The following is a 22,353-nucleotide window of genomic DNA, read 5'->3' as shown; positions in this document are numbered from 1 at the left end:
GTCTGGACTCGGCCCCTCTATCCCCACCCCCTCCGGACTCCCGCTTTCTCTCTTCTCGCTGTGCGCCCCAGCCGGGCGAGGGCAGAGAGAGGTCCCCGTGCTGTTCAGAGTCCTGGAAACTCGCAGTACCGGGGGCCCTGCTGGGCTCCAGTGTGACCTCCTCCACTCCTAGACCGAGGTTACAGTGAAGCAGGTAGATGCGAGCCCTGCCCCCCCCCCCCCCCCCCCCCCGCCCTCGGAGCCCAGGTGACCCTGAAGTTTAAATGCAACAGGAAAATGCCGAGCCAGCACCGGGTGAGGAGAAATTAAAAAGGGGAGACTCGACTTGCTGGAGGCTGAGAGCCCCTCCCCCCCAAAAAAAGGTCCAGAGGAAGAGGAAAGATCCGCAGCAAACCTGGGATCATAGGATCAGTGGGGGAGGCCCTTGGGGGCGGGGCTTGCATTTTTACTTGGAATAAAATCCAGCCAGGTCCTTGATTAGCAAACACAACATGGGGGGGGGGGGGGGGGCTGTGCTTTGCCCTATAGCAGTGATGGCGAGCCTTTTGAGCTCGGCCTGTCAGCATTTTGAAAAACCCTAACTTAACTCTGGTGCTGTGTCACATATAGAGATTTTTTGATATTTGCAACCATAGGAAAACAAAGACTTTTTTTGATGTTTATTTTATATATTTAAATGACATTTAATAAAGAAAAATCAACCAAAAAAATGAGTTCACGTGTCACCTCTGACACGCGTCATAGGCTCGCCATCACTGCCCTATAGTGTGCCTATTTAGTTCTCACATCAGTCTTAGGAGGTAGATTGTTATTCCCATTACAGTTGGGGAAACAAAGCAGAGAGGTGAGCTAACCTGTCCAAGTCACACAGCTAGTAATTAAACAAGGTAATTAAAACCAGCGACTGCAAAACTGGACATAAGGAGGTGATCTCTGGTAACGTTTTCTGTATTAACAAATCTCTAAATTAGACGTATTTTATGTTTACAATTAAAAGGCTGAGACCACGTCCAGAGGGTATGTGGAGGGGGAGCGGAGTGGCGGAGCTGCCGAGGAATCTGTCTCCGGGAGGAGGTTGTCCTGAAGGCTGCTCCAGCGGCTGGGCCCTGCAGGGCGGTGGGTGCAGGGCTGCCCTACAGGCTCCATCCCCCAAAGGCAATAGAAAAAGAGGCTCTGGGGCATTTCCCCACCCCTTAGGCTGGACACCCTCGAGGCACAGTGACGGGGGAGGGCTGCCTGGGACAGCATCTGGATCCCCTCATGAATTCCTTTCTACTTGAACCAAAAAGGGAAGCATCTGAGCCGAAAATACAAAGCCCAGGTCCCTCCCCACTCTACCCAACCTCAACCAGCCTCCCCTGGCCCTGCACACGCCGCCTTCTGATGTTAAAGGACCCTGTCACCCTCCGGGGTGCCGCCAGTCTCCGTGGGCCCTTCAGGAGGGAGGCAAGTGCCCCAGCCACCAGGACCCCACTCTCCCTGCTGCTGCGTCCAGCTGCAAGTCCATCTCTCCCCTCAGCCTTTGCCTGAGCTGCTCCCTAATTTGGAGGCTCCCTTCTTTGTCCTTGCCTCTACTTGCTGAGCACCTACACACCCTCAAGGCCCAGCTTGCAAGGCCCCTTCTGTCTGTGGCCTCCCTGATAAGTTGCTCTGTCTCCTCGCTTGTGCCTCTCCATGTTTTGTGGTCAAATGGCCATGTGCCCTGTCCTGCTTCCCCAGCAGACACGGAGCCCTGAGGAAAGCTTGGGGGACAGCAGGCCAGAGTGTGAACTCAAAGTAGTCAGACCTTCAGGGCTCTGTTTTGCCACCTCAAGGCTGTGACCTTGGGTGAGTTCCTTTTCTCTCTGTACCTGAGTTCATCTATAAAGAGTGTGTGTCTGTGTGTCTGTGTGTCTATGTGTGTGTGTGTGTGTGTGGGGGGGGTGACAATGATGCTTGCCCTGCACACTGGCTCTGGGGAGGATTCATGAATGGGAGATGCCAGGCCTTATGCACAGCCTGCACTGCGGGTGACCCAGCCGGGGCCTCCAGTTGGCTGCCGAGTCCTTGGGCTTGGTAACATTTATGTAACCCAATCTGCTTTCAAAGCCCCTTGCTGACGTTCGGCAGCATGACAGCTGGCAGGCCCTTTCGGCCAGGTCACCAGACAGCCCACTTAGAGAGGGGTCCCTGGGGAGGGACCCAAGGCAAGTTTGTTTTTGGGGAGACATAATCGCACAGGTCCATCTCCTTGTCAGCAGGAGTGTATGGTCAATGTCCTGTCACATGAGGGAATATTTATGAGCGGCTTCCAGGCCAAGGAGCTCCCCGTCCCTACAGGCTCCGTCCCACAGGATGGGCCCGCGGCAGCGGGGGCCGGAGACAGGACTGGAGGATGCACAGGGCTGGGCCCGTCACAGGGGAGGAGTGAGCTGGGAGTCTCTGGCTCCCCTGGGCCTGAGCTCAGGTGAGGATGGACAGACGAATGGATGGCTGGGCAAGGCAGCCCCTCAGGTCTGTGATCTGTAACTTACTTCACGGAGAGTGACGGCACGCTGAATGCCTGGGAACTCGGCAGGGCCGCGGGTCATAAAACTGCCTGACGCTAATGGTGGCCTCCGTGATGACCCGCTGCCCCGTCAGATCAGCCGCCGGCCTGACCTTGAACGCAAGCACGTGGTTCCTGGGCCCTTTGTAACTGCGGGCCCCTTTATCCCAGAGAAGAGAAAAATGGAAACCACAGGTCACTCTGTGGAGTTACAGCCTTTGATTTAAAAGTGGCTCCATGGTGGCTTCCAGCCAGAGGGCTTCCCCACAGCTGGCAACTCCACTCCTTCCCCGGACCAGGGTTTTGCCTTGAGCTGCTCATGACCAGGGCCCTTTATTCCTTCCCTCGGGCGTTGTCGGGTGGGAAATTCACGATGCACTAACACACGCACTTAGCATGAACAGCAGCCATGTGGTTGGGGGCCTCGGAAATCCTGCTTGTAAAATAATAACCTGCACCCTGTCTTGTGAACGCAGCCGTGCATCCAGCCCTCCCTGCAGGTGTGCCTGGGCCATGCTGCTGCGGGGACCAGGCCTCCGCAGGATTTCAGGCCTGGCTCACGCTGGAGGCGCCGGGGCTGGGTGCCCAGGGCAGGCACCTGCTTTCATCACTCTGTCTCCCTTTATGCTCTCTCATCTTTAAAAATGCCCTTTCTTCTCTCCTCCCTCTCTGTCCCTCCTGTCTCTCTCTATCCCTCCTCCCCTCTTGCCTCCTCCTTCCTCCTGGGGCAGACCCGCAGGTGCTTGGTCACCCCAGCCCTGATCTAGACTGTTCGTAGATCACAGCGTCTCCTGGACAGTGAGGCTCAGTGAATCCAGGCCTGCCTCCTGGCTCTTCCCGCCAGGGCCGGCCCCCACCTCTGTGTGCGGGAAGGTGGGATTTCCCCACCAAGAGCAGAAGCGTATCTCTTTCCAACTGTGTCCGCTCAATGTACAGCCTCCACGGTGGGGCCCTGCGTCAGTCTGCTCCTGCTGGCCCGAGGACTTCTGTGAGAGCCCAGGGACGTTCGGGGGTCCGAGGCATCAAACAGTCTGGACAGAAAGAGAACAATGAAGGGCTGGGACCACGTGTGCCCTTTATTTATACCTTTTAGGGGTTTTGCATTTCCATATTTCCCACTATGAACAAACACTGCACTCACACACTGAATGCAATGGAAGTAAGTCACATCTTATAGCGTCTGGCTGACGATGCTCCAGTGGGCACAGGAGGCCTGTACGGGGCAGTGAGAGCCAGGTGCCTGTGAGTCAGGCACACGTCCAGCCTCCCTGCGTTTGCGGACTCACAGACGCACCCGTCTGCCTGAGCAGAGAGGGGCACAGATGGTGACCTGGACAGTGACCACAAAGGGTCTCCCTAAACTCCTGGTGGCCCTGTCTAAGCACTATCACCCGGGTGCTGCATTTCTGAGGATCTGGGCCATGCTCTCCCCAGTCCTGGGCTCTGGGAGCGCCCGGAGCTTACACCTGCACACCTGCACATGTGTGTACGTGTGTTTGCACACACCCATGAGCACACATGTAGATGCCTTCAAGGGTTTCTCTCCTTTCTGGCCACCCCTAGGCCCCCGGTGGGAGGCAGCAGCATTGGTCCTAAGTCCTCTGCTCCCGTCTGGCCAGTCATTTCTGTCAGCCACGGCCCGGCCCAGAGCAGGGGAAGGCGAGTGACCCGGAGCCCTCAGGACCGCCAGATGGGCCTCCTTGGCCTCAAAAGGTCATAATGCTTTGTGACCTGTGGGCAGGTCTGGCGTTTTGGAAACCTCCTTCCTGGTCACTGGAGGCCTTGCATTCCCCAGTGACCAGGAGCTGGGCCAGGCCTGATGGCATCTCAATGGGGAGGGGCCGTGCCACCCCCCCAATTCCCCTGCAGTCCACGGGCTTTGTGGACAGGGTGCGGGGGGGGGGGATCAGGCAGGCTCTGGACACTTCACAGTGGGGAGCACCCACACCTGGCCTGGCTGGGAGCTGCTGCCTGCATGTGGCAATGCTTGGGGGCCGCTACAGGAGAGCTTTGAGATGGGAGTTGGGTGTCACCTTGGAGAGTCAGTGCCTTGAGTCCTGTTTATGGGAAGGGACACTTGCATCTCAGGGTGAGGGCCCTGGGCCTCCTCCTCCTGAGATCTAGGTCAGTGGCAACCTCCTTGGACAGCTCTGGCCCTGGGGACAGGCTGGTCCCTCCGGGGATGTGGTGTCATGACCAGCTCTGTACTATAGGCTGTATCACTGCAGGCTCTGTCACTACAGGCTGTGTCACTACTATAGGCTATGTCACTGCAGGCTCTGTCACTACCGGCTCTGTCACTATAGGCTGTGTCACTGCAGGCTGTGTCACTGCAGGCCGTGTCACTATAGGCCGTGTCAGTATAGGCTGTGTCACTGCAGGCCGTGTCACTATAGGCCGTGTCAGTATAGGCTGTGTCACTGCAGGCCGTGTCACTATAGGCCGTGTCAGTATAGGCCGTGTCACTGCAGGCCGTGTCACTATAGGCCGTGTCACTACAGGCCGTGTCACTACAGGCTGTGTCACTACAGGCTCTGTCACTGCAGGCCGTGTCACTATAGGCTGTGTCACTACAGGCTGTGTCACTACAGGCTGTGTCACTGCAGGCTCTGTCACTACCGGCTCTGTCACTATAGGCTGTGTCACTGCAGGCTGTGTCACCGCAGGCCGTGTCACCACAGGCCGTGTCACTATAGGCCGTGTCACTGCAGGCTCTGTCACTACCGGCTCTGTCACTATAGGCTGTGTCACTGCAGGCTGTGTCACTGCAGGCCGTGTCACTATAGGCCGTGTCAGTATAGGCTGTGTCACTGCAGGCCGTGTCACTACAGGCCGTGTCACTACAGGCCGTGTCACTACAGGCTCTGTCACTACAGGCTCTGTCACTATAGGCCGTGTCACTACAGGCCATGTCACTACAGGCCGTGTCACTACAGGCCGTGTCACTACAGGCTGTGTCACTACAGGCCGTGTCACTACAGGCCGTGTCACTACAGGCCGTGTCACTATAGGCCGTGTCACTACAGGCTGTGTCACTAAAGGCCGTGTCACTACAGGCCGTGTCACTACAGGCCGTGTCACTACAGGCTCTGTCACTATAGGCCGTGTCACTACAGGCTCTGTCACTACAGGCTCTGTCACTGCAGGCTGTGTCACTACCAGCCATGTCACTGCAGGCTGTGTCACTACAGGCTGTGTCACTACAGGCCGTGTCACTATAGTCCGTGTCACTACAGGCCGTGTCACTACAGGCCGTGTCACTACAGGCTGTGTCACTACAGGCCGTGTCACTACAGGCTGTGTCACTACAGGCTCTGTCACTATAGGCCGTGTCACTACAGGCCGTGTCACTACAGGCTGTGTCACTACAGGCTCTGTCACTACAGGCCGTGTCACTACAGGCCGTGTCACTACAGGCCGTGTCACTATAGGCCGTGTCACTACAGGCCATGTCACTAAAGGCCGTGTCACTACAGGCCATGTCACTACAGGCCGTGTCACTACAGGCTGTGTCACTACAGGCTCTGTCACTACAGGCCGTGTCACTACAGGCCGTGTCACTACAGGCTCTGTCACTACAGGCTCTGTCACTGCAGGCTGTGTCACTGCAGGCTGTGTCACTACAGGCTCTGTCACTATAGGCCGTGTCACTACAGGCCATGTCACTACAGGCTGTGTCACTACAGGCTCTGTCACTACTGGCCGTGTCACTACAGGCCGTGTCACTACAGGCCGTGTCACTATAGGCCGTGTCACTACAGGCCGTGTCACTAAAGGCCGTGTCACTACAGGCCGTGTCACTACAGGCCGTGTCACTACAGGCTCTGTCACTACAGGCTCTGTCACTACAGGCCGTGTCACTACAGGCTCTGTCACTACAGGCTCTGTCACTGCAGGCTGTGTCACTACAGGCTCTGTCACTGCAGGCCGTGTCACCGCAGGCTGTGTCACTGCAGGCTGTGTCACTACAGGCTCTGTCACTGCAGGCCGTGTCACTACAGGCTGTGTCACTGCAGGCTGTGTCACTACAGGCTGTGTCACTACAGGCTGTGTCACTGCAGCCTGTGTCACTGCAGCCTGTGTCAGTATGGGCCGTGTCACTGCAGCCTGTGTCAGTATAGGCTGTGCCACTACAGGCCGTGTCACTGCAGGCTGTGTCACTAGTCTGTGGAGGTGTTGTTGGGAAATGAGAAAATGTCCCTGGCCTCTCAGGAGCTCTGGGGCTATTGGGGACCTGGGAAGTGACACCATTGTTGTAAATGTCCCCAACCTGGATGAGCAAGGAGGGGAGATGTCTCACTGCTGCTGCTGCTGTCCTGGCCACCAAAGCCGCAGGGTGTCTCACGGGTCAGTGCCTACCGACTCCAGTCGGGATGAAACCCAGTTCCTGGCTCCCAGGCGGCCAAGCTTGCCACTGGGGAGGCGCCTGGCAGATGAACCCGGGTCTGGAGTGTGGGGCGGGCAGGTCGGCGGATACCCCTCCAGGCTGACCCCGGGATGGCCGCCTGGCCCCAGCCCGACTCTCATCGTCCCAGGCTGCGCCTGCCTCGAGCCACCCGCCCATTCCTCACGTGCCGCCAACGCCGCTGCAGCTGGAACATTTCTCAGATGGATCGTTTGCAGGAGCTGCGTCCCAGGCGCCTGTTGCAGACGTGGGCTTGCATCCCGCCCCATCCCCTGCCCTGGCTCCACTTCCTCTGGAGAGAAGATAAGGGGCTGCTGGCACCTGGTGGGCTGGGAACCCGCCTGGCAGGCAGACGGGGAGGCGCCAGACCCTGGGGCAGCTCCCTTTTCTCCTCTTCCCTCTGGGGTGCATCTAAGCTTGGGGGTGCCTGAACTTAGGGGTTCTCTCCAGCCAGCCCAGGGGCGACGTGCTCGGAGGGGCGACGGGCACACAGCTGCGCTCTTTCTTGGGGGGCTGCTGGAGCTGGGCACTGCCAAGGGGAGCATGTGTGTTCTCTCCTGACTCCACCACCAAGTCACTGGCAGGCCAGGCCTGGGCGGGCCCTGGGCTGAGTGCTCGGAACAGAGTGGGCGCCGGGCAGACATGGGGAAACACAGGCGACGCAGGAGCTCCACGGGGTCCGCCGGAGCGGACAGATCCTGGGAGTTCCGACCGCGGCTAAAGAGAAGCCACGGACCCCGGGCACCTCTGGGCACAGCGGTGTGCCCTGCCTGAGACTCCTTCTGTCTGAGAGCATCGAGACCAGAGGCTGCAAATAGGCAGTGGCGGGGGCTTGCCCCACCGTGTTTTAAAAAAGGGGAAAATTTTATATAAAAATGCAGATTTCTCTTCTCTTGGAAAAAAGAAATCACAGCCTGCTGTATGACACAGGACACATCTCTGCCCGGCCCGAGTTCCTCCTTTAGAACGGGCAGGGACACTCCTGGTTGCCAGAGACCACACCCCTCTGACTGTCTCACCATTCTCTGCATGCGGCCCACTCCCGACTCAGATATTCCACTGAAAGGCCAGACTCCCACACGGAGGTCGCCGGGTGCCGGAGGCCGCTTGAGCTGGACTCAGTAGGCTGGGCCCTCATCACTGACTCTGACTGATTTCAGCGGGACCCTGTGCCTCCCCAGCCGGGCCTCCATCCACAGGGGGCTGGTGTCTGTGTCACCGGCGTTCTGAAGCTTGAGTCACAGATGCCCACAATCGAAGGTGGGCCAAAGCCAGCACCTGCACTGGCAGGTCCCTCTGTGCACCCGACTCCCACGGCGATGCGAGAGTTTGTGCCCACGCGTGCTGGTTTCCTGTGTCTCCGCTGCTGAAGGAGCCCATAAAATACACACCCCTTTGAGAGTGGCTAGACTAGTTGTAACTTCAGGTCTTTACGTGTTTTCTCAATCAGCATATGCTACAGAGAGGGGTTCATGATACCTTCGACATCAACAGACAATCCTGAAGTTGGAAGGTTTGGGTGACTTGAAGAGCCCTCGGACTTGAGGGGCTGTGTTTAGCCTCTTCTCCATGGGGACAGACCTCAGGATTACCCTCTTTGAGCCTTAAAAGGTTTAGACAAATGGGAGACTTGGAGCAGGTTTCTTGAAGGTGAGGTTTCATAGGCATTTCTTGAAAAGGCCTCTGGGGTTAAAAGAGTGAGGTTGAAACAAAGTGAAGTAGCTTAAAAAGATGACATTCGGAGGACTTTCTACCCTCATCTTTTGTTTGCAATGAGCAGCGTGATGGGACTGGGAGAAAACTAGCATTCAGTGATTTCCAGACGTATTGGCCAGGGAATTCTCTTTTGAGAGGCATTTCCCAGAACTAATGTCTCCCAAATACTCTTTAAGCAATGCTAGACTAAGCAATATGACACGTACAGCACTTTTGTTATGCATTTGTCATTTCCATGCCTGTCACACCCTCTGCCTTGCTCCCTGCTGTCTGGAGGGGAGGTGTCTTGTTTTTCTCTGTGGGTCTGTCAGGGGAGAGGTGCTCACATACAGCATACAGAGTAAGGAGCAGTCCCACAGAGACCTTTTCTGGACAAGGAGGTCATGCCTTAGAGCAGGACAGTGGAAGGAATGGAGCCTCCCCACCTCTGGTACCTTTTCTCAGAAGGGCAGGGCCTGCTCACTGGCCAAAGGGGGATTAATGTCCTGGGCCTCCTGAGTTTTCCCACAAGTAGCCTCTTAGAGCTCCCTCTGGTTTCTCTCCAAAGGCTGTTCACACTTCCCCCACTTACGGGGCTGATAAGGCATGCAGCTGACCACTGGCAGCATTTGCTCCATTGGTCCAGGGAGGAAACTATTAACCGTGGAGATAAGCCGGTGAAGTCAGGGCTAGTCCCCCTGCTTGGACAAGGAGCAGCAAAGGCCCTGCCGAAGACTGCACGGAGTGGAGGGCTGGGGCGGGGTGTTTGCCCAGCCCTATGGTGGCATTTTCCTCTGTTGGTTTTGCCCGGGTCTGATAACCATGCTTGCTCTGGCCAGAGGTTTCTCATGGCTTATCTGGCCGAGTAATCCTCTGGCCTTGACTGGAGAATAGCAGCGCCTCCCTCCCTTCCCCCTTCCTGGCCCCCATGGGCAGTTGGGGATAGAGTGGAGGGAGACAGGGTGTGGAATAAATTCCCCTCTTCCTCTTGTCACCTTTCTCAACTCAGCTTGGAGCCACAGGGGACGAGGAGGCCCCCTTGGACAGGGATATCTTGCCTGAGGGTCCGGGTCCTGTCCACACTGAGCCCCTAGCCCCAGATCCCCATGTACTACAACCTGTGCCTACAAACCATTTCCAATGGTTCCAAGCTTCAGACTTGGGCCTGGAGCTATTTTGCTTTAGGGAGGGGTCAGCCTGTCTGGGGGTACAGAAAGACAAGGGAATGGCTCCTGATGTTACAGGTTGAGAAACTGAGTCCAAAGAGGAGGTGAACTGGCTCAAGTGTGTGCAAGGAGGTACAGCTGTCTCCAGCTTCCTGACCCCAGCCACGAGCTCTGTCCCCGACCACTTGAGGCCTTGCAGGGGGCGTGCCAGGGTCAGCCCGGCCGGGCTCGCCTTTCCTAGGACTGAGTGTTGTGGGTCAATATTGCAGCCTTGGAAGAAGCAAACCTGCGGCCACCCAGCCCTGCTCCACAGACACTGTCCTCTCCTCCATGGAGGCCCTGAGCTGCGCTGATCGTGGCCACTGACCAGCTGACCAGATCTCGGGGTCATTAGGAAGTGAGTTTGGGACCCCAGGCCACCGGGTTTTGAGCACATGTGCGTTGTTTCCAGTCTCAGGGAACGGGACCGGGACCGGGACCGAAGTCCAGCGCTTCCTCATCTCGTTTGTCCAGGGCAAGTCAGGCACCTGTGAGCCTCAGTGTCCTCACTTCTGAAGTGGGGGTGATAGGCCCAACCGCTCAGGAAGCTGGGGGACAGAGGGAGCTCATTCTGGCCTGTTCCGGCTCTCATACTCCATTGTTGTCATCATCGTCATCGTCGTTGTCATCATCATCATCATCATCATCATCGAGCACTGATAGCCCGAGGGGCACAGCACTGTCAGTCCTGGAAACCCTGCCTTGTTGCCCAGGTTATAGCTGGAGGCCAGGGGAGGACTCAGCGAGGCCCCCAGGCCCGTCTGACCGCCCCCCAAAGTTTCTGTTGGCCTCACAGAGGAGAGAGGGCTTTTGGGCAGGGCTTTGCGATATGGGTAGGAGTGGCTGGGTGAGGTGAGCAGTAAGGGCAGAGGGACCGAGGGGGTGGTGAGAAGGGTCTTGAGGCACCTGAACCACTGCTCAGGGTGGCAGCGGGAGGGACCTTGGGGGTTAGGTGTGCCCCGCGGAGGAGCAGGGATTTTCCTGGAAGATAGCAGGAGCCAACACACACCCTCCTTGGGATGTCCTCTCGGCTTGTCTTTCTGAATTACCAAAGTAAGCCAAGTCCACACCGCAGTTTAGCCATCACAGGCCCTGGAAACCCCGCATCTGCCCTCCCTCCTGGCTCACCTGGCCCTTCGCACAAGAACACGGCTCACCTGGCCCTTCGCACAAGAACACAGCGTCAGCCCATGGAAAGGTGCCATTGACTTGAGGTTGCTTTTAGCTTCACCCTGAATGATGCATGTGGAACCCCTCTCCGTGAGCATTTGTTTTCAACAGCTGTGGGTGTTCTGGTAGGGCACGGGATGGGGGGGGGCGGGCAGTCTCTGGAGGTGGGTGTTCAGGGTGCCCAGGCTTATCGCTTGACCCACATACACTGCTGTGTGGAGTGGCAGTTGGCACAAACTGGGACCCTCCACGAACTCCCGGAGCTGGGCTTGCTGGGGACACGCCGAGCCCCTTTGGTAAGAGCTGCCAGGTCCCTTCCAGAGGTGCGCAGGGTGTGGCAGCCTGGCTCTGGGGCTGACTCCTCCCCTCACTCCCCAAGGCTCTCAGTGTAAATCCGTGGCCACCAGGCGGGTGAGGATGTGCACTTCCGACCAGCGGGCGGCGGGTGCCCTCTGGTGGCTGTAGCGGGGGAGGCGGAGCCCAGCCAGCTCCAGGGCTTAGGCCTGAGCGCAAAGTGCAGAGCCTCCTCACCAGGCCACACGCCCCAGCACTGGCTCAAAGCCACGTGGCTTGGTAAAGTGTGTTCAGAAAATGGATGGCCCGCAGTTCTCATTTCCTGATGCCAAGTTGAATGCAGGAAAAATTGCAGTATGCTGAGAAAGGACGGGAGGCTGTGGCTGCAGCCGCTTCAGCGTTGGCACTGGGACACCTGAGGGAGAGGGCCTGGCTGCCTCCCCTTCCTGGGGTGGGGGCTGGGAGACGGTGAGCCTGCCCTGGGGGCCTCCCGTGAAGGACCCAAGGGGGCTCTCTGGGCGGGGGTGCCCCAGCCCTCTGAGTGGACTGGGCTGAGTGCCCCACCTCCCTACCCAAGGTGTGTGTCTGTGCCGCACCTGGAGGGACACTGGGCGGGTGAGCTGGCGGCGGCTGCCTTGAGGCCTGGCAGGCTGCACGGGAACTTCTTGGCATAGCACAGTGGTTCTCCACCTTCTGGCCCTTTAAATACAGTTCCTCATGTTGTGACCCAACCATAAAATTATTTTCGTTGCTACCTCATAGCTGTAATGTTGCTACTGTTATGAATCATCATGTAAATATCTGATATGCAGGATGGTCTCAGGCGACCCCTGTGAAAGGGTCATTCGACCGCCAAAGGGGTCGTGACCCACAGCTTGAGAACCGCTGGCATAGCAGTTCCCAGGCCAAGCTGCTGATTTGTGTCCACCCTCCACACAGACTGGCCATGACTCCTGTCGTCAGCAAACTCCCGGCCCAGGGTCACCCCTGAAGCACGACTCTCCTTCTGCTGGCCACGGTGTGCCTGAGGCGGGGCTGGACTGCCAGCATTCTCAGGGGGGCGCTGGGAGCCCAGACAGGACTTGGGGGAGCTGTGGGACATGGGAGTGCCCTGTGCTTTCTTCCTCTGCCCCTCCACCCCCACCCCTCCTGTCCCTTCCTCTCTCCAGGCCTCAGTTTCCCCATCTGTCCAGTGGGAGATAGACAAGTGCAGAGGCCATCCACCCAGTGCCTGGAAGGGCGGGGCAGATCCCAGCCGATGACTGACAGGGAGTGCATGCAGGCAGGGCTCTCCGGGGAGTGCGGCAGCACAGACGGCTCGCCCTGTCTGGGCCCCTGTGGCCGGTCTCCCGGACTTTCAAGAGAAACCGGAAGTCCAGGACTTGATTTTTTAAAGTGGGCAACTCATTAAAATAATTTTAAAACACCAGGTACACTAAGCCAAACATGCAAGGAAGGAAATCAGTGCAGTTTCCTAAATGAACATCTTACGTCAGTGTGGCACGTTTATTACAAGACATGACCGCCCCCCCCCCCCCCCCATACAGTACGCCTTAGAAAATCCATCTCTGACTCCGTTCCCTCAGTTTTCCCCGATGCCCTTTTTCTGTTCCAGGATCCGACATGACAGCCGGTCGTCACGTCTCCTGGGCTCCTCTGGCTGTGACAGTGTCCCAGGCTTCCCTGGCCTCTGAGGACCTTGACAGCTGTGGGAGGGCCTGGCAGTTTGCTTATGGTGATGGGTCTTTGTGGGGACCACAGAGAGAGGCGCCCTTCTCAGCCCGACACGCCAAGGCCCCCGCTGCCCACAGGGCTCATCGCTGTGGTGCTGACCTCAACCCCGGCTTCTCCACGGCAAGCCTCCCCGCCCCCATCGACCGGTATTCCAGAGAGGAGCTGCTCTGCAGGGCCCTCCTGGGGGGGAGGGGACCCTGGCAGCATCAGGAGCAATGCCGCTAATGCTTACTGAGAGGTTCCATGTATGGCCTCTGGTCACCTTTGAATTGGGGAAAATCAATAAAAGTATTTTTTTTAAAAAAACACCCAACGAAGGTTCCAGGCCATGGAAGGCCTCATGTTCATGGGTTGGGGTCAAGGGCATGCCCTGGGGCTGGGGTTCAGTTGGGTCACTGTGCTGGCCCAGCCCTGGATGGTGCGTTCTGGCATCTATGGGAACCACTGAATGGATGCTGGAGGAGAGGGCACATCCACGGCACAAGCACTAAGCTGACGGGCAGGTCCTCAGCCAATCAGTGCAGAAGCCAGTGTCTGAATGGAAGAGACAGAATGAATCCAGCAGGAGCGTGGGCTCCAGCTGGGTGGGAGACCGAGGTACTGTAGGCCAAGGATGCTGTGTGTCAGGGCAGGGCCCTGTGCTTGAGACACCAGGTGCAGGGGAGGCCACAGACGCTCTCGCAGCCAAAGCCGAAGTTCACATCAGAGACGGAAGACCTGCAGTGTGGACACGGCCAGTGCGAGCTCTGATGCTTGGCCGGTCTTCCTCTGCCCTTGTCAGAAGTCACTAGCCAATCCCCGCTCTCTACTGCCCCACCCAGATGCAGCCTCAGAACCCTTCCGGACACTGTCAGTCAGCAAGCCTAGGGGCGGTGAGTGTGGGCATGGCTGGTAGCCGATGCCCAGCCCTTCGTCAGCCCAAAGGCAACTCTGAGTGGGGTCCTCACCTGCCCCGCTCCACCTGCCCCTGGGTTCTGCGTTTCCCATACATGTGCCCTGAAGGAAGTCTGGGAACATTGACTTGTGTCCTCTGCCTGGGGCCTCCCACTGCTGGGCACCTCCCTGCTCTTGGCCTGGTGGGAAGGCCTTGTGTGAGACACTACCCTCGTGCAGAGCTGATGGGCACCTGTGAGTGGCCACCTGGGAGAGACAAGAGTTGGCCCCGTGGGGTTGGGTGGGTGGTGGGGCTGAAGCAGCTTGGGCAGGCACAGAGCTTGGACATGACTCCTGGAGCCTGGCAGGCAGGGCGAGGGGTGGAGGGAGGGGGGTGCTGCCATGGACGGGAGGCCTGTAAAGTGACATCACTGCCTCCTCCTCATGCCCCTTCCCCCCAGCTAAGGGGCTAGCGTGGGGCCCGGGCCACTGGTGAGGCATCCCATGACCTGGTGCTGCCCTGCCCCCGTCCTCCCGGCAACCTTGGGCACATTGTTTCCCTCCCTGGTGGTGCTGTGCCGTCCCCTGTGAAATGTGGGGGGCTCCCCTGCCCTACCCTAGCTGCCTCTGAGCTGATACCCCGGTTCTGCTCTTGGGGGCCATGGTGGGCGCACGGTCGCGCGCTGTTGAGGATGCTGAGGCGCCAGGCTAAGCTATGGCAGCCATCTGCACGCGGCCTGCGCCCCTGTCACAGGAGTTTCGGAATTTTAATTAGACTGCAGCTGGGCAGGCTGGCACTCATCCGCACAGCCACCCTCAGGTGCCCACCAGCCCTGCAGCGCCTCCCGTCCTTCGCACACACGCCCAGCCTCCCGAAGCTTACATCTCCCTTCTTTCTCTCTCTTCTCCCCCCCTTTGGCTCTCTCTGTGTCCCCCCCCTTCTTTGCTTATCACCTCTCCCCTTGCTCCTCCATCCAAGCATGGTCCCTGGCCCCCTCCATGCAGTCCAGCCCAAACACACCCCTTCCAGGCAGGAGGTATGGGTGCAGCTGGGTGCGCTCAGGGCTCCTGGGGAGCACAGTCACCCCTGGGACCAAGCACCGTGGCCTCAGGTCCTCGGGGCTCACTGGGCCACTCCACAAGCAGCCAGTGGCATACCTTGAGGAGGGGGTGGGGCACTGCCAGGATGGCTGCCCTGCCCTCTTGACCAGTGGGCGTGCGGGCTCCTGGGAGTATGGAGGTGACTTAATGGTGGTGGCTCTGGGGCAGGTGGGGGTGTGGGCCGGCAATAGGGTGAGGTGCACGTTGTGGACACCAGATCCCACTTGCATTGTTCATGGCCTGGTCTCTGCATCTGATCAGCAAAGAAATGGAGCCCTCAGTGCGAGAGGCACAGAGTCACTTCTCCTGCGGAAGAGCCGCTGCGAGCACAGCGCTGGTTCCAGGGAGAGGGCCGAGGGCTGGTCCTGGAGACACTACCCCCCTGGAGGAACCCCAGGGGCGAGGGGCACTTCCCGAGCCACTCCATCCATGCAGGATGACAGTGTCATAGCAGACCCTGAGGAGCTAGCACCTTGGGGTAGGGGCTCCTGAGGCCGGGCCCTCAGCTTACTCTCTCCCACCCCGACCAGGCCGAGTCAGGGGCTAGAGTGGTCTGGGAGCCAGACAAACTTAGAGTCAGAGGTCAGGCCCACCGTGCCTGGGTAGCAACCTCCCTATAGCCTCTCTGTTCTCCCTCCCAGTCTTCCACTCCTTCCCAGCAGCCCTTTCCTGAGGGAACAGGATAGTAGAAGTCATTTACACTTTAGTAAGAATTATGCCAGCCTGCTCTATCTTTCTAGGGCCTGCCTGTGCCCGCGGGCTTCTGCCTGGCTGCCTGCAGGGAATGCCATCACTCCCTAGTTTAAGGATGAGGAAACCGATAAATGACCCAGATAAGTGACTTGCCCGGAGTCTTGCTTCCAGTGTGGTGGGCCCCGACCTTCCCCAGAAGGATCTGAAGGACCTCTGACCACCACGGTGGTGATGGTAGTTTCTTGGTGGGAAGGCTACAGTCCACCTCAGGGTGACATGAAGGCTTGGCTCTGGCTGTGGGCATTGCTCACAACAGGGGCAAGTGTTTCCGGCTTTTTCAGGGGCCTAGAAACTGCCTCTGGGCCTCTGGGTGGGCCGGGGCCAGCTCGGGCTGCAGGCCTGGCTTAACTTCCTGTGCAGGTGCTGACCCAGGAAGGGGCAGGCTGTCCTGGCGGCCACACCCCTAGCCCCATGCAAGCCGAGCCTGGGCATTCTCAGGTGGCACTGAGGCTCCTGTTCCTGCCAAGCGCATGGCGGGACTACCTGGGCCCCGCTGTGGGGCATGTAGGGGTGTCCAGGAACCTTGGGGCTGCCTTCTGCCCCAGGCCCGGAGCCTCCCATGCAACCCCTCCCCTGCACCCGGCTCAGATATCCCATCACCTCCCTGCACCTGTCTATTCCCAGCCTTTAAATAGCAGTGACGAGCCGTCTTGGCTCAGTGGATAGTACGTTGGCCTGCAGACTGAAGGGTCCCAGGTTTGATTCCGGTCAAGGGTACTTCCCGGGTTGCGGGCTGGATCCCCAGTGTGGGATGTGCAGGAGGCAGCCAATCAATGATTCTCTCTCATCACTGATGTTTCTTTCTCTCTCTCCCTCTCCCGTCCTCTCTGAAATCAATAAAAATATTTTTTAAAAAATAGCTGTGAGGAGAGGCTCAGCTCCTCCCTCCCTGTGGGGCCAGCGCCCTTCCCACTGCCTGGGCAGACTGGCCGGCCCCAGGGCCCAGCAGGAAAACCGCCAGAGGGTGCTCTGGGCTGGCTGGCTGGAGAGCCAGAGTGCTGGGTTCCAGGCTACGCTGGCCTTTCACTCGCTGTGACCTTGGAGAACAGAGAGGCTGGGCTTAGGGTGGCGCTCCCCAGCAGGGGGCGGCCTGTCCACGTGTCGGGGAGGGGCCCTGGGTGGCAGCCCCTGCCCCTCCTGGGTGGGCACTGTCCTCCCCGCAAGGCTGTGGCCATTCAGGCCCCTCGTGTAAGGCAGGTGGTGGTGCAGGGATCTTGAGTCCCTCCGGCTCCAGGTCGGGTCTTGGTGCGGGTGGAGCTGTGCTGTCCGGCCCGAGGCCTGTGGGGCACAGCCGCTCCCAGGAGCCTGGGTAGAGCTGCCCAGAGCTGCGCTGAGCCCACAGCCCAGGGCTCTGATCCCGGCGATTTTTAACCTGAGTGTGGTGAGTGCACTGGGACAGCCCAACCCCCTCCTGAGCCTGTCTGCAGCTGCCCTGGTGGGGCCCCGAGCTCTCCGCGCCTGCCCAGGGCTGTGCCTGAAGCCCGTCAGCTGAGAGCTGAGCCGAGGGTAAATCCGGTGCCTCTCCGACAAGTGCGTCCTGCTGGTCTTATCTGGTTACAGACGCCCATCCCCATTGCCGCTGCCGGTCCTTAATATAACTCTGAGGTCATGCCTGGCGCCAAGGCTGGGTGGGTGGAGGGCTGGGGTCTGGGAGCCAGAGACTGGGGCAGAGTGTGGTGGCCTGAAAGGCACCTGCCTCCTGAGTGTGGACCCCTGACTTGCTCGTGAGTCTGCCCGAGGGGGTGTCAGGCAGGAGCCGGCTTTCTGCGGGGCCAGACCCCAAGTCATCGAGCCCAGGCCTGATTTGGGGGAGGCGACTAGAGCCTCCTCAGACCCCAAAGGCACCTGGAGGCGGAGAGGCTCCCATCTGAGAAGACAGGCCCCAGGCCCCCGAGGAAGTGGCCCGGCAGCTTATCGGCCACCGTCCTGTGACAGTGTCCCGGGGGACGCGTTTGTTCAGAGGGGACTGTTTTCTGGCCCCAGAGGTCCAGTCCCCTAGGTGGGCCGGCATGGGCTGGCCTTCCAGAAGCATTCGTGTCCACGCGGCACCTCTCTGCCCAGCCAGGCTGTTTATTTCAACTCCGTTCAGAGCACATGCCAGGAAGAGGGAGAGAGAGGAGGAAGGGGAATGAGAATGAGCCTCCACGGAAAGGAGCGAAAACTCACAGGGACAAGAAAACACTGTCTACCAGCCCGAGGCAATGGAGGAGGCGCAGCACAGCGCTGAGGGCGGGGGGCTGAGTGCAGGCAAGCGGCCTCCTCCCGCCAGCCCTGCTCTGGCACAGTCAGTTACGGATAAAAGGCCCAGTTTAAAGCCACCTGTTACCAGCAACCCCCATGAAAGCCAGGATTTTTTATGCTGCAGGGCCAACCATTTACTTCAAAGGTGCTGCTTTAATGTGGCACATGGCATACAATCATAGTGGCACTAACTGAGCTCATGATATACTTGCAGCCGTAAACTGAGGACTCCTCTGTCCCCAAAGTTCAGAGCAAATCTGCAATATTTATCTTTTTTTTTTAATTAAATCTTTATTGTTCAGATTATTACATTTGTTCCTCTTTCCCCCCTCCCCATAACTCCCCTCCTCCCAGTTCCCGCCCCACCCTCCGCCCTCACTCCCCACCCACTGTCCTCATCCATAGGTGCATGATTTTTGTCCAGTCTCTTCCCGCATCTCCCACACCAACCCTTTCCCCCGCAAGAATATTCAGTCCATTCCCTTTCTATGTCCCTGATTCTATTATGATCACCAGATTATTTATTCACTTGATTCTTAGATTCACTTGTTGATAGATGCATATTTGTTGTTCATAATTTGTATCTTTACCTTTTTCTTCCTCTTCCTCTTCTTAAAGGATACCTTTCAGCATTTCATATAATACTGGTTTGGTGGTGATGAACTCCTTTAGCTTTTCCTTATCTGTGAAGCTCTTTATCTGACCTTCCGTTCTGAATGATAGCTTTGCTGGATAAAGTAATCTTGGTTGTAGGTTCTTGGCATTCATCACTTTGAATATTTCTTGCCACTCCCTCCTGGCCTGCAAAGTTTCTGTTGAGAAATCAGCTGACAGTCGTATGGGTATTCCCTTGTAGGTAACTGGGTTTCTTTCTCTTGCTGCTTTTAAGATTCTCTCTTTGTCTTTTGCTCTTGGCATTTTAATTATGATGTGTCTTGGTGTGGTCCTCTTTGGATTCCTTTTGTTTGGGGTTCTCTGCCCTTCCTGGACCTGTAAGTCTATTTCTTTCACCAGGTGGGGGAAGTTTTCTGTCATTATTTCTTCAAATAGGTTTTCAATATCTTGGTCCCTCTCTTCTTCTGGCACCCCTATAATTCGGATGTTGGTACGCTTGAAGCTTTCCCAGAGGCTCCTTACACTATCTTTGTATTTTCGAATTCTTTTTTCATTTTGCTTTTCTGATTGGGTGTTTTTTGCTTCTTCGCATTTCAAATCTTTGCCTTGATTCTTGCGCTTCTCTGTTCTGCTGTTGGGAGTCTGTATAGTATTCGTTATTTCAGTCCGTGTATGCTTAATTTCTAGTTGGTTCTTTATCACAACATCGAGGGTCTCATTAGATTTCTTGAGGATCTCACTACATTTATCGGCGGTCTCACCAGTCTTTTCGAGGGCCTTACTAAGTTTATCGGCAGCTTCTAGACAGTTCTTGAGAGGCCTTAAAAGTGTGGTTTTGAGCTCTATATCTTCCATTTCTGGCATTTGTGTCCTGTTTCTTTGTCTCCGCATTTTTTTATCTTTTCTTGGTGCACCCCCTAGTGGTCTTTGTGCACAGTTTTGTTGTAGTTAAGCCTTGATTGTCGGCAATACCAGGGGTGATTTGACCTCCAGGCTAACTGGCTATGAGAGTCCAATATTTATCTTTTTAAAAAATATATTTTTATTGATTTCAGAAAGGAAGGGAGAAGGCTAGAGAGATAGAAACATCAATGATGAGAGAGAATCATTGAGTGGCTGCCTCCTGCACACCCCACACTGGGCATGTGCCCTGACCAGGAATTGAACCATGACCTCCTGGTTCATAGTTTGACGCTCCACCACTGAGCCATGGGGCCAGGCCTGCAATATTTATCTTATCATGATCCCAACTCTGCCCTGCCCTGGCGTCGGGTCCTCAGTGGCTGTCAGCATGGGCTTGCGACACTCACTGGGTGGAGGGCAAGGGCAGATGCTGCCACTCTGATTTTGGGGTCCACACTGGCCCCGTCCATCACCGACCTGTGTCCCGAGCACGAATGTCCAGGCTGGGCGATGACGGCTGGTGTGTGTAGAGGGAACCTGTCTGCCCCAAACCGGGCCCTCCTGAGCCCCACCTGCTCTGGGCCCTGGCAGGGCCCCGGATTAGATCTTGTAGATGCTGGGGGCGGTGGGACAGGAACAAGTGAGCCGGCTGGTACAAGCCCCGGGAGTGGTGGGGCCTGTGAGAGCTGGAGCTACCCTCGGGACTGGGCCCTCGGCTCCTGCACATCGGTGCCCATTGGGAGGTCCTGGGAACCCTGTGGGCCGACCCCCGAAGGCCAGAGCAGGTGCAGGAAGGACTAGCTTCGGCCACAGGCTTCTGGTTTGGGAGCCTGTCAGACTGGAAGCTTCTTTCAGGCAGGAATGGCCTGGCCCCTCAGGACTCCCACGACCCCACATACAGCCTCACATGCCTACCACAGCCGTGCCGAGGCTGGCAGCGCTGTGGAGTGATGTTTGCCGAGTGACAGGGGCCTCGTGGGGCTCCACACAGCCCTCCCCACTGTCCCCAGGAGAAGAGGCAAGTTCCAATGAGGCCCGTGCCCAGGACCCCGGGAGTCTCCTCTGAGCTGTGGACCGGGTGTCCTGTGTGCAGCCCTCACAGCACAGGAAAGCCCCGGGCAGAGGACAGGCTGGCAGGACTCCGTGGCCCACGGACAGGCAGGACTGGGGGGCTGGAGCCCAGTCCTTGCTCAGGAAGGCAAGCCACCATCCTCCCCACTGGGACCCTGCAGCGGTGCTCAGGGCTCCATGGACACTAGGGAAGTGGCCAGGCCACCCCACTGACCGCGACCAGGGACTCTCCAGGTCCACCCCAGAGGCAAGCAGGGTGGTCTGGCATGGGGCACAGAATGGGGTCAGGACTGGCACTGTGCCTGATGGGTCTTCCCCCTGAGGGCTGAACGTGCACCCCTCACTCAGAACCAAATGCTGGGGCCAGGGGAGGGGTGGGGGGGCGCGTTTCTCTTGAGGCCAGAGCCTCCTGGGAGTCTCAGATGCCCGATCCAGGACAGCCTGCCCAGCAGACAAAGGTGTCACTCTGGCCCTGTCCGGAGCTGAGCCCTAGGAAGCAGGAAGGAGGTGGGGGCTGTGTGTGGCCCACCTGTTGTGGCAGCTCAAATGCTTTGGGATCTAGGCTCCTAACATAGCTGCCCTGGCCTGGTCCCTGTGGGAGTGGCCTGGGCAGGGCGGGACGGCTTCCTAACCCGCTCAGGAGTGAGGCGGCCCAGTGCCTGCAGATGACTGGGCATCGCCCGGCAGGTTGTAGCCTCGTAGGCTGGTGCATCCGGACGCCTCTGCCTGGAGCAGTCCTGACCACACTCATCTAATCATTCACTCGACAAACATTTAGTGAGCACCTGCTATGTGTTGGCCTCCTAGATGCTAGGGAGACATTGGTGGGTAACCCTGACACTCCCCCCTCCTTCCTTCTCCCCCCGTCTTCTAGGGCATATGGCCCAGGGAAGGAGGCTGGCACAAGACACAGGACCCACACAGACAAACGTAGCATGACAAGACCCCAGAGACTCAAAAGAAGGATGGGTGCTGTTCACTTAAAATAAAAGGCCGAAAGCGTTTATTGAGATCAACAAGACCCGCTCTTCCAGATGCACCGGTTGAGGCAGGAGCCCAAACGGTGTTCCGGGAGGAGACAAAGGGAAGGGTCAGTTCCGTCCTCAGCAGGAAGGCGCGGCTGCTGGTGCAGACCCGGTAACACAGTGAGGCTGACTCTAAACAATGTTTTGATTCCCGTCTGGTACCATAATGTGCGCTTTCTTGTTACCTTTGCAGGCAGTTGTTTGGGATACGATGTTGCTCCAGGCCCAGTCCAGAGGTTCTTTTGCCGTTTTAACATCCAAAGGGTTGAGGTGTGAGGCCTGCAGGGCAGCGACAGCTCAGTGGCTGTGTTTATATGGTTTTTACATAACTAACCCACAAAAAGGGAGGCAGCAGAGTCTGGGGTGACGGGAGGCTGCCTGGAGGAGGAGTCATTTAAACAGGACCCTGAAGGGGGAAGAGGGTTACAAGAAGTGGGGAGGGCATATTGACTGTGGGCCTATCTCTCTGGAGCTGCCCCCCCAACTGGTGGGGGTCTCCTGGGAGTCCCCCGGAGTTCCACTGGCTCTGCCAGTCCTGGGCCCCCAGTACAGGCCACACACAGGCAGCTGGCTCTGGATTCCAGTCACCGGTGTCAGGAATGCCTGGGACAGAAGAACACAGATCCCCCGCCCCCCCCCCCCCCCCCACACACACACAGAGCAGCCGAGTCAGAGGAACTCCTTCCAGTCACCTGAGTGTCCCAGCCGAACCTGAGTGGGAGGGCCTTCCGGGCAGGACTG

The sequence above is a fragment of the Myotis daubentonii genome, chromosome 8 (assembly GCF_963259705.1).
Source record: "Myotis daubentonii chromosome 8, mMyoDau2.1, whole genome shotgun sequence".
Lineage (NCBI taxonomy): Eukaryota > Metazoa > Chordata > Mammalia > Chiroptera > Vespertilionidae > Myotis > Myotis daubentonii.
This window is presented reverse-complemented; position numbering follows the sequence as displayed.